This window comes from Centrocercus urophasianus, unplaced genomic scaffold, assembly GCF_019232065.1.
Source record: "Centrocercus urophasianus isolate 14NV4802_14NV808 unplaced genomic scaffold, USGS_Curo_1.0 seq_19, whole genome shotgun sequence".
In the NCBI taxonomy this organism is placed as follows: Eukaryota; Metazoa; Chordata; class Aves; order Galliformes; family Phasianidae; genus Centrocercus; species Centrocercus urophasianus.
In genome coordinates, this window is record NW_024884744.1 from 14,674,828 (window position 1) to 14,687,421 (window position 12,594).

General features: G+C 39.1%; 1 protein-coding gene across 1 annotated transcript in view; it reads left to right on the forward strand.

Moving 5' to 3' along the window:
• The window catches only part of IRS1 (insulin receptor substrate 1), a 47,921-nt gene extending 36,173 nt beyond the window's left edge, over nucleotides 1–11,748 (forward strand). The window contains exon 2 of the mRNA XM_042821112.1: nucleotides 10,666–11,748. The gene's annotated coding sequence lies outside the window, so the exon portion shown is untranslated. The remainder of the gene's footprint in view (nucleotides 1–10,665) is intronic.
• The last annotated feature ends 846 nt before the right edge of the window (nucleotides 11,749–12,594 follow it).

A 12,594-nucleotide genomic window follows, 5' to 3' on the forward strand; every position in this document is an offset into this window, starting at 1 on the left:
CCAAGTTCATGTCCTGGGTCACAGAAACAAAGACAAATTCCCATTGTATGAGATTCTATAATGTAATCATTCTATGTAATAAAGTCGAATTGTTATGTGTTTTGTCAGGGTTAATGTTTAGTAGATGTTTTTGATTATCGATTAACCAAGACACCTAAATGGTGTTTTAATGAGATGTAATATCACGTGCAGATCGTTTTGTGTGCATGCTAAGCCTTTAATCTGTATTACTATATGCTTGAAATTTTCTGTTGACTTACACTAATAACTTCTAAAAGGTTATCCTTAACACTAGATGTGACAACTGATGGAAGGTTTATGTCACAACAATACAGTATCTATCATCTGGTGAGATACTTACTGATATTGTGGTGAACAGCTTCCATTATACGGAGAAAATTTCTCCTTGTTGTGCTTTTTAAAAAAAAGAATGAGTGAATTAAAATTTTTGGTTGCAAATTCAGTGATGAGGACAACTTTTACCTACTTTGACTTTTGCTTGTGTAATCATAGTCTCACAATGCTAGATTGGTATTGAAATTAAGTTATTCATGTGACTGTTGATCAGTGTCCCATTGGAAATCATAGCAACCAAGCAAGTGAAGGCTAGTCCATTTAAGCTGTTCATAGCTTTAAAATACCGTGTTGGCAGTCATTCAGCCTTTCAGGATTTCACTGAGCAGAACTCTAAAGAAACAGCAGCAGAGGGCTTGGTTGTCTGATTGGTGTTTATAATTTGGATTTAACTCACAGCTGCATCCAGATTGGCCCTAAGGGCCTGCCAGGTGCTTCTTCCTCTGCCCCTCAACTTCCAGCTGAGATAGCCCCATTGTTTTGAATCAGACTGTGGTTTCCTTTGTGCCCTGCCATCACCCTGTATTCACTGTTTTTTTGTTACTATGGTTTCTGAAAACAAATTGGATGACAATTGTTTTGAAAGCCTAATCTATATACAAACATCCACTTCAGTGTTTAATGGCAGAGTGGATAATTCAGCCATGAACTCAGACCTCGTTAAAGTGCTCAGTAGTATTTTTGAGGTTAATCCCATTGCAGTCCAGAATATCTTCATCATTAGATCAGTGCTATTAAAGGGTGGAACTTGTGCTCTATGAATAAAAGTGTATTTTCTTATGCTGGAATTTTGTTCTTTTTTCCAGTTAAGAATTTTATTTTCATGTAGCGTTTCCTTAATTTTACAAATGTGCTTTAATGTTGAATGATGCTTGCAATATAGGAAATTTTCAAATGCTTGTGAGGTTTTTTTAAGCATTGATGGTTTTGCCCCTGCCTCGTGCATATGCATTCTCGTTGTTTAAGACTGTGTTAAGAATAGAATTGAATAGAATAAAAACATTGTTTCCTCACGTACAATGATTTTTTTTCTTCAGTTTGTAAATAGTATTGAGGGAATGAAGCAAGTATTCATTTATTTTTATTCTCCTTGATATATGTCTGGCCTAATACTGTATTTATAGCACAATGTCCAGATGCTGCCGCGCATCTGTCATCATGTGGACCCTCTGAAGACACTTGTCACCCTGCTGTCTGGTCCCTGACAGCCTGCCCTCTTCCATCAGGTAGAAGTTCTCAACTCGTGGTCAAGGCACTGAGACAGGAAGATAAGAATGAACATCATTCCTTAGATATTCAGCTAACTGTGTGTTTGAGGCATCACAACGTCTTTTTCCTCCTCACTAGCAAATTTCATTTAGGAGTAAATGGAGTAGAGAGATATTTTATCTATTTTACGTGAGACCCAGGCAGAGCAACTTGAGTGGAGCTATGCAGGGAATCAAACCAAGAACCAGCTTTAGATTTCAGGTCTTTCTGCTTCTAGGTGTACCCTTAAGCTCTTGGGTCAAGGTTGTGTTCCCCAGCCACAGCGCTCTGCTGCTCAGGAATTTGTGAGCACAGAGTTTGTGATGCTTGAGATTTCAGTTGTTGATTTTAAGTGCCAAAGGATTCTGAACGTCAGATTTGAAGTGTGGATTCAAATAGTAATTTCTGAGATGGACTTGTAATATTAATTATCTTTTTGCTATACAAAGCAGAAAATGGGACAAAGCAGCTGGAGCAATTCATTTGGTATTAGATTCACCAGATATTTTGGTGAAAAGCTCAATGTGTGTTTAATTGTTTTCTAGTACGGCTTCAAGTTGTAACAAACTTTACTGTGTCTTTTTGCCTCTCATCAAAAGCCATCTCCTTTTACTTTAATAAAGCACTACTTCTATTTTCTTTTTTTATTTCTGTTGCAGCTTTTTATTAAGGCATGGCAGGTGGTGTCAAAATAACGTATGCTTTGCAGCCACCTTAGCTTTCTGAACCTTGTTACATTTTTTTCTACTTAATGGCATTTCATTTCCTTTAATCCCCTCCTCTGCTTTCATAGCTGGTTCTTGAGAATGTGTTTGCCAGTACCTCCTTATTATCCTTATTATCCTTTTTGATATTTAACGTGCTGTTGTTGGGAATTGAGGAAGTGTTTCATCCAAAATCACTGCAGAACTTCCTTCCCACGCTGCTGCCAGAAGTGCTGCAGACCAGCTACTTAATTTGCACTGGCAAAATTTCAAAGGGAAGGTCAACTGGCCAGGTTATCCCCTGCGGGGCTTCTGTATGTCTTCCTTCTAAATGCCATTTTTCTTCTGCCTTATTCCCCCAAATGTCCATTGGGAGGAAAATAGCTTTGGCTAATCCGAATGGTGCAAATCTTTCCTTTAAGGTGGAACTCTTAATTTAGCGTGTATCATATTGTTTCAAGGTACTTAGAATTAATTATGTAGGGTTTATTGTTGTTTTGGTTTGTTCTTGTATTTTGTTTTTCACATATTGTAAAAAGGCAGTCTGGCAGAAAATGAGCATTACAAAATAGGGTCAGAAAAGCAGAGGGGAATTGACAATGTTTGGCTGCAGAAATGAGGAAATAGACTGCAGTGCAGAAAGGCAAGTGAAATACAAATTAACAGAAAAATAATGAACTTGAAAATAGAGTGACTGAGATGTATTCTGATTTTGTGAAAGTTACGCTGTGTTTTATGAGTTACTGAGCTCTATTGCTGATATAATTTCTTTGATATAGTATGAGCACAGCTTCAGTGCACTCAAGTTGGTCAAATTTAATTGTGTGAGTTTAAATTGGCACCAAGTTGAGGGTGTGAGAGTAAATTGGCACCAAGTTGAGGGTGTGAGAGTGCATCTAAAGGTGTGTTTATCATCTGCTTCCCCATAGAGAGAGAGCAGTTCTAATGGTTCCCAGCAGTGTCGAGTTTACTGAATTCTGAACTACCATAATAGTTATAAGTAAAGCAAGATGAAGTAAAAAAAAAAAAAAAAAGAACTCCTGCTAAGAAAGTTCCTTGGAGAAATAAATAGCATAATGAAGATGTGTTTCTGGATGCTGCTTGGTAATATCATCGATGCATGATCGTATGTTTCCTAAATACTGATTAATGTTCTCTTTTTTTCAAGGATGCAGGCATACACAGTGCATTTCACCTTCGCTTTCTTGACCTGGCAGTGGGTTATGGGATCATTGGGGGAGCATGTATGTCCCAAATCTGTCAGGGTTAGACACTGAAAACTCAGTGAACTGAACAGTACGAGTTCCAAAATAGTAAATGACCCCTTCTATTGAATTTGCTACTGTCTTTGACTCTTACAAACAGAAGCAGTTTTTTCCCATGAAGACCGAAGCTAGTAACTGGGTGATGCACATTTAGTCTTTGATAGCTTTCTCATTAGTGCAGCTGTGGGGAGGGAGGAAGACACTGGGCTGTGAGCGGATCTATCCGTAGGACACCACAGACAAACTGCTGAGTGCTGCCATGTGTATTACAGGAGCTCTATGAGAAGATTTGGTATTAACGTGGATTATCAGTTTAGAGAGACACTGTGTTCTTAGGCTTGCTATTAATGTAAATATCTTCAGTCCTGAAACAAAAAGGAATTTCTGTTCGTGTACGTTCGACTCAACACGGAGCTGAGTATTTGGCCTGGGCTGCTAGCAAAGGAGGAAGATACTGTCTTTCTGTCCTTACAAAATGGGAAGAAATGAGCACGATCAACCCACTTACAGCTTAGCTTACTCTTCCTGTATTTCACGTTTCATTAAGAAAGATAGCAACAACAAAAAACAAATATTAAAAAAAAAAAACAAACAAAAAAACTCAAGAAACAGCGTGGATCTAGGGCTGTATCTGTTGTTTGTTTGTAATTTTTAATTGCTAGATGGTTGTCTTGCTGCATCACTGTGAGAAAAAGTAGAGAATTTCTCTACTTAACTTCATTAACTGGACTGTATAGAATTCAAGGTATTTCTGTTTAAACTTTAGTTGTATCTTGTTTGTTTTTGAAAAACTTAAGAAAATGAAAGATGAAGGTATTTTACCAGAAATTCAAATGTTAGGTCAAGTCAGTTTTGCTCCAACTTCTAACTGCATAGTAGAGCAGGAGAATACCTGAAATAATTTTTCTGTTGTGATTTGCTTTCTCCAATATCTTTATGTATCAGCACTAACAGCTGACTTGTTTCCTGCTCCTTACAGGTGGAAGTGGCCAAATCTGACCTCTATGCTGTCGCTCTCTCCTAAGCTAGATGTTTGCTGGCCGTCAGTCCTTGGTTTCCTGCCTGTGGCAGCAGCCTTTCCTGCTGACTGCAGTGATGGCTTTAGTTTTGTCCTGAGTGAGCGTAAATCATGTTGACACACTGTAAAGTTGAAATCAGATGTATGAACTCTTTGCTGAGCAGAAGCTCGTCCAAAGAATGTCTGTGGTCTACTTGGTGTTTTCCCACTATGCTCAGAATACAGAAAATGAGAGTAAGAGCTTCTTTAAGTGTGAGAACCTGGTTCTGTTCATCATCCTGTTCTAAAAGTCTTTGTTTTGTTTGGTTTTTCCCTGCCATCTTTCTGCCTTTCTGGAGAAGATGGGGATGAATTTTGTTTGAACTCCTGGTGGAAGGCTGTACTGCTTATTACTTGTCCTGAGGTTCCTCCATGAGTAAATGATAGTTTATGTGAAGAAGAAAAATGGATAAAAACACCGAATCCAACTACTTGGTCTGGTAGGAAAGGACTTGATAAAGTAATTCTCCATTTATGCCATTCAGGAGAAAGCCGAAACAGGCATTTTAGGCTACAATGAAGAAAAGCTCATTTAGACTTACTAAATGTAGATTATAGCCTGTCAAGTTAAATAGCAACGTTGTAATTACCTTGTTTAGTTCTATTTTGAATTCCTTTTGTTAGAATTCAGACCGCAATTAACATACTAGAGCAACCATTGTTTCTTCTTGCATTCCTTTACTCTTTCAAGGTCTGAGTGAGATTGGGAAAATTGTACTGTATATTTGCATCTCTTTGAAAAGAAGTTATCTGAGCTAGTTTAAGCCTTGTTTGGTGCTTTTAATTTATCCAGATGGAATACTTCCCATATCTGTGTGCATGTTAGTAACGCCAAGAAAAATGTAAACAGACACTACTTAAGATCATGAGTATGGCGAACGCAAAAACATGGATAAATTCAGCTTATAAGGAGATGTGCGTCAGTTCGTTATAGCTAGATGATGATTCCTGCGGATGTCACCCAAACAAGAGCTATAAATGAGTATTTCAGCACTGCTTCATGTATTTAACTTGTGTCAGATTTCTAAAGACTCAGATTACCTGGGCAGACAGTGGGTGTCCAGGCTAGGTGCAGACTGGGGCTTGTGAAGTTCTGCACGAGTCTTCAGCTTTATTTTCTTAATGGCTTTCTCTTTAATTGTGACCCTTTGTTCCTGACCTTGTTGCTCTGCTTGGTAGTTGTGTTCATTATGCACTAAGTCACTTCTTAATCTGCACAGAGTAAGATGCACTACACGATCCTAAAGTAAACAAAAATGCATTTGTTCCTTTCTGTAATTTCAAATAAGATGCTGGTGGGTTAGGAACAGTTTTGAAGAATACGTCTGGTTGAGTGAGGCTGATGGAAGAACTGCAGCAGTCGCGTCCTGTGCACATCCAGCAAATGCACAATAAACCGAGCAGCTCCGGCATCTGGGAGCATCGTTTTGCCCCAGTATGTTCATCAGATGAAGTAGTTATTTGACAGATTGATCATGGAGCTTCAACAGGAACTGTACGTTACCTTCTTTTTAAGTGGAAGGACACTCGGGAAGAACATTTCTGTTGGTGTTTTAGGGATAGGATGTGTTGTTAGCTTTTAATAGAACATGGAAGATGAAGTTGGTGACAAAAAAGTCTTTTGTTTGAAGATGACTTGAGTTTTTGCTTTTGTTGATGTATTTGCTCTTTGGTTAGCTTTTAGTAATAGTGATTTATAAAGAGGGAGTAAGTGGTTGCACTCAGTGTGTATTTTAACAATACATCTACTTTAAATACAAAAATTCAGGAAAGATGTATTGTGAAATTGTCTAGACCTTCTGCTCACTGAGAGTTAGAAGTTTAAATATGCCTTTCCTCCAGTTCCCCCATAATGGAAATAAAGGGTGCTATCGACGTATTTTTAGTTACTGGATTTAAGAATGGGACTTGAGCTGTAATAGGAACTCCAGTTGGTTGTGTTATATCCAGCCTGGACTAATAGATTGGAGCTGAAAGTGTTGCCAGCTGGAACACGCATTTGTGTTATCTGCATGTGTGCTGTAACAGATGTTGAGCAGAGGCTGCTTGTCAAAGGTACATTGTAGTAACTTTTAAAGATCCTTGTTTGTTTCAGTACGTTTTTCTTGCATCACTAATTTTTTCCATAAAGTCAACCACGAACTGCATTATTGGGAGCTCCAGCTAAAGCTTGTGGTCAATAGGAAATAGATTAAACACAGGTTTTCCTTTTTCCATGCTTGCCAACAGTGATGTCAGTGGTTTTAATGATCCTTACCTCAGCTCACTGTAGTCCTAGTGCTCTCTATTAAAACACTTGCCTTCCACGCAGTTTTTATATGTTGTTAAGGAAATGCTTATGGTTGTTGATAAGAAACAGTGAGGTATCTAGCTGATGACTTCAGTACCTTATAAGGTGCTTCCGCCTTGAAACATGTTGTAATAATTCTCTGAAAAGAGAGAAAATTATGCCAAAAAATTAAGTATTCTTTTGAGTCTAACAAAGAACATGTGTACACTAAAATTGAGGACGGGGCTTTTAGCTAGAAGTTATGTGCAATCAGGAATTCCCTGGATCAAAGCCTTCCAGTCGACTGTCGGCAGTTGCCTGGAGCAGCAGCTTTCCCTCAGAAGGGCTGCTTTCTGGGCACTCCTGTGCATAAAGGCAGAACAGGCGCCTCTGCCATGTCATAGCAGCGGGGGTGGATGTTCTCTGTTATCCAGTTCTTCTATTGCAGAAAAAGATTTTTAAGAGGAGTTGGGGAGATGAAAACAATCATTGCAGTCAGTAACCTCACAGGGTGGATAGTAGTCTTCGTTTTTTTTCTGCTCGTGAAATTAGAAGGAAACTTCTCCTTCCTTGTGTTGTTTGGTTTTGGTTTGTTGGTTGTTTTTGAAACTGTAGAAAGTGTACGGCAGGTTTTACACATGTGCATTACCACCACAGTAGCTTGAGTTAGGGGTTGTTACATTAAACTGAAGTTTGAAAGTTGGTGTTGTTTCCTTTTGTTAGGCCAAATTAATAAATATTTTCTAATGAACTTCTGTATCTTGGTGAGCAGTAGGAATTCTTAAAAATAACTTCTAAAAAGTACTTTTTAATCGTGCTGGTTACAAGGTCACTGAGGTTTGTGAACTGGAATATCGGTAGTCTCTACAGTGACTGACGGCGGCTGAATTGTGGTCTGGTAATACTTTTCCTGCTTGACAAGTAGTTTTCCATATTGTACTTCTGGACATACTAGAGGTGCAATAACAAGCAGGAAGACAGGGCCCATGTCCTGCCTCCTCTTGTACTGGCAACTGAAGTTTATAGGAAGCACAGCCTGGTTCTGTTCACACCCTGCACGACTCTGTCTTCATCTGGAGTTTCAAGCTCTCCGATATTTGAACCTGCTGTGTTTTTTTGTGCTTTTTTTTCTCATTTACACATGCTCAGGTCTTTTAAGATTCAAAGATGCTGTAACTGTGATTTTCTTCAGTGCTGTTTGCTTTGTGAATTCCTCTGGGAAGTATTTTCTTTTTCGTAGAGACTTGTTAACTCTTTCCTCATTTACTCTTCTGACTTCTTAAAATAGCAGTTGCAGTGTGTTCCCAATTGTGTTGGTTGAATGGGTGATGAATTGCATTGGACAAAGGCAGCACCCTTGGCAGTCACAGGTTTTATTTTCTAGATTATATATTTCAGTTGAGATTACCTGAATGCTAGTGTAGAAATGTCACTTTCTGTCTTGCTGATGCAAATTATTGTTTAAATATTTAAATATCTTAACACAATAAGTTCCAATGATGTAGGACACCTGTCTCCTTCATCTTGCCTTGCCCAGGCAGAGAAGCTGAGATTGGTGGCCTTGACAGTGGTCACTAAACTCTTCCTGCGGCCCTGCTGCACCCGGGATGGTTGGGAAATGGGCACTTTGCACACATTATACTTCAGTTTCGTTTAAGCCATTTCTACTTTGTCATTAGTCTTTATTAATACTGTATGGCATTACTGGATAATTTTAGGTTAAGCATAGTTGAAAGCTGCAAAGCTCTGCAAAGCTGTATATAGATATTTGGCTCAGAACATTCCAGGAGGTTGCAATGCAAGCGCAGAAGAAAGTTGAAAGTAAATAAGAGATCTGTGAGATAATTCTCTGGGGAGTTTCACAGCATACCACACATCACTTGCAAGGATAAACTTTCCTTTCACTTGAAGGACCACAGAAAATAAATTTGTTTCTTGGGCAATTAAAGAATATAGGACAGGAGGTCTTTTCAGTTTTGTACTTCAATGTGTGTATTAGAAGTCTATTTGTTTATTTGTACTGAGGAAAATGCACTATTTACCTATATTTTCAGGGGCTTAGTTAATATTTAATATAGAAATAGTCACACATTTATGTAAAGTCTAAGTCTTGCTTCATCAGTTTTTGTGTGAAACTCCCAAAATGAAAATGAGGTTGTCCTCTAACCAATATTCATTTGTGGGTGTGTTGTTCAGGCTTCAGTAAGTATGGCTACTTCCCACTGTAGTGCAAAGAGAGAAGCTCTGGGGTTGTGTATCCTATTGCTTGGAGGCTGGGATGCAGTTGGACTTAATGACCTTTAAGGTCTTTTCCAACTTGAGCAATCCTATGATTCTATGTGGCTGCCTGCTTGTGGGCTCTGTGTGAGCCTGCAGCTGGAGCTCTTGCTGGTGCCCTGATGTGTGACTCTGACCCTGGTTCTTCCAGCAAGATCATGTCCTGCCAAGGGCTGGAGAGTCTGCTAGGGGATTCCCAGTAGGACACAAGGCAGATCAACACCGAGTCTCACTCCATCCTCTGTTGCTCCTGTAGATGTACCCCATAAGAGTGCTTCTATTGTTGGCCTATTCTATTGTGTAAAGTCAACCGAAATGCAGAGATGGGAATGGACTTGAGGCATCTGCATTGTGTGCTGGATTAAGAGGGCTAGAGCTGAGATGATGAGAATCATTCAGTGACAGAATCATAGGATATCCCAAGTTGAAAGGGACCCACAAGGATCCTCAGGTCCAGCCCCCCGCTCCAGAAGGACCACCTAAACCCCATCTCTGAGAGCAGTGTCCAAATGCTTCTTGAACTCTGCAGCTCAGGCTGTGCCCACTGCCCTGGGATCTGTTCTGTGCCCTACGCCCTCCATGCCGCCTCCATGCCGTTCCCTCAGGCCTGTCGCTGTCACACACAGCAGAGCTCAGTGCTGTCCCTCCGCTCCCTGTGAGGATCTGCAGCCAACACGAGGGCTGCCCTCAGCTCTTCTGCTCTGGGCTGATCAAACCCAGGGCCCTCAGCCAATCCACTTGCACTTTACCCTCTAGACCCTTCTCCATCTTTGTAGTCTTCCTTTGGATGCTCTCTGATAGTTATATGTTCTCTTGTGGTGTCCAGAACTGCACACAGTTCTGAAGATGCAGATCAAAAGCAACTTTTGGCGTTTGCTCATTAGTAAACCTGTGCTACGGAACATAAGTAATCCTTATTAGAGTTGCAGTACCTTGTTATTTCCATAGTCCTCTGTCGGAGAAAGAAATAAAATGTAAATACGTTTATAGACTTTAATAGGCTTTTCTGGGTACAGTTATTTTCTAATTTATGTGTCAGTGGTGAATGGTGGTGCTGCACCCCTGATGCTCAGTCATCCTTCTCAAGCAAAACATGGCATCTTCCACGTGTTGGGCAAAAATGCCAGCAGCAGGGTAGTTGTTTGATCTTTTTTTGTTCTGTCATAGGAGTTTTTCTGGGGTAATCTGTATAATAATTAATAATTAATAATTAAATTGTTTTTGCTTAGGTGAATCTCTTGCAAATCTAAATGTATTTCTGACTGCTTGTAATTTCATTGCCGACATTTGTTTTAAATGCTCTTTAAATTATGCTTGAGTACAGTTCAAATGTGTATGCCATAATTTTTCAAGGTGCTAACGTTTTCAGTTCGAGTGATAACACTTTAAATAGGGGGGAAAAAAAAGTGGAGGATGTGGGGGTAGATGTGATAATTACAGGAAAACTTTACAGTGCCCGTGATGCTAATTTTCTTTCTCTTTCCTTTTCAGAATGATGACCTATACAACCTCAGCAAATCCTTCTTTTAACTCATGGGTATCAAGACTCTAAATGTTTCATGTTACCACAACTAGGACCTCACCTCCTCCTCTTCCTCTGTAAATGGGTACGATGCATCCAGTTCAGTTTGTTTACTTTACACAAACCTCAGGAGTTAGTTGACTGAGCTGCACATCCTGTGTTGTGCCAAGCAGAAGCACTGTGACACCTGGACTACGAGTCTCTCTTAATCCTCTACCATAAGGACTTAGCTGGCCACAGTGAACTGATGTGCCCACCACTGTGTCGTGGTGAGAATGGGTATTTTACTAGCACATTTACACAACTTCATTTGCTGCTGAAAACCTGTATGACAAATCATCCTTGTAAATTATTACATACAAAACTTAATGTTGGTTGAAGAGTATTAAATATTTAACATAGGTTTTGATTTATACATGTACTTTTTTAATTAAAATGTAACTTTTCCTACAGCACATCTTTTTTGATGTGGAACTGAGGTATACTATATTCTGTTGTAAACAGAGTGGGAAACCTGCTTAAAACAAGGCTTCTAAGAATAGAGTAGGGTACTATTCTTGTTTTAAGATTGTAATTCAGAAAATAATATAATACGAGTCATTGGTCCCCGGGCCTTGATTGTACAGTCATATTTGCTGATACTATCAGTTGTAAGATAACCCTGATGCTGAACTGATTTCTTTCCAGAAGAAAAGTAATTTTGTACTCCTTGTAAAATAATAATCTGTATTAACTGCAATGAAGACAAACTTTACTGTACATGATATTTACAAGTGTCAACTTGAATTCGTCAATTGCACAGAAACTGACAAAAAATCAGAAAAAAAGAAATCAAAGTCTTCCATTGTATATATTGTAAAGAATAGAAATTAAAAAAAAAAAAAAAAAAAAAAAAAAAACAACAACAAAAAAAAAACACAACAGAAAACTACAAAACAAAACGAAAACAAAGGGTGAACTTTTCAAATTAACTCTTTCCCTGGAATGAAAATGTGGGTGTTTGTAAATTCTGGAAATCTCTTTCTATATGTAATAAACTAGATACTGTTTTATCTGCTGTAGTTTGTTTTTCTTGGTGAACTGTCTCAGGTATCTCAGATTGCCCCGCTGTAGCTTTCTTTGATGTTCTACTGTGCCGTTAAGAGTGGCTGTGGATCACTACTATCTAAGGACACCGGGTACAGTTAGATGTTGTAGGGAGTGCGCTTTGTAAAGGGCCAGTGGAAAACATTCTGCCTTCTGTGATGTGCTTGGATATTTCACTAAAGATCTCGTTTCATTGTTCTGGTGAATCTTCAGGATACAGTCCTCCTTCCATTTATGTCAGTGGGAGAGTTCTAAGCAAGTTAAATCACTGAAAGCAAGATAGCAGCATGAAATTTAAAAACAGCGACCAATATGATTGTCTGGAAGTTGGTGCAAGAGGAAGAATGAAGAATTCTTCTGCGACTTATTTCTGTGCTTTACTCCGGCTCTTTGTGTATATTGTTATTTTATGTGTAGCATTTGCAGAGTCCTAGTTCTTTTTGGGTCTGGAGAAGTAATGAAATTGGAGATCTCAAAGCAAAATGTTGTTGACATGATAAGAGAACAGGCTATTTCAGGTCCCTGTTGGTCATCGCTCTTGCTTCTGGAAAGCAACTTTATGGACCAGGGTGCATTTGACAGAATTCTTGTTATCAGGTAAAGGCAGGTGCTCGGTGCACCAGCCCTCCATAGAGGTTGGGAGGATAGCTGTCAAACTCTCTCTCAAAAAAAAAAGGATTGATTTCCCCTGAGATGTTTACGATGTCTGGAGCTATGCTGAAGTTAGTGCAGTGTCCTCTTCTGTCTGTGACAGAGAAACATTCCCTTCATCTATATTGTTTTTTCACCTGGCTGTCATCTTGGATAAAACA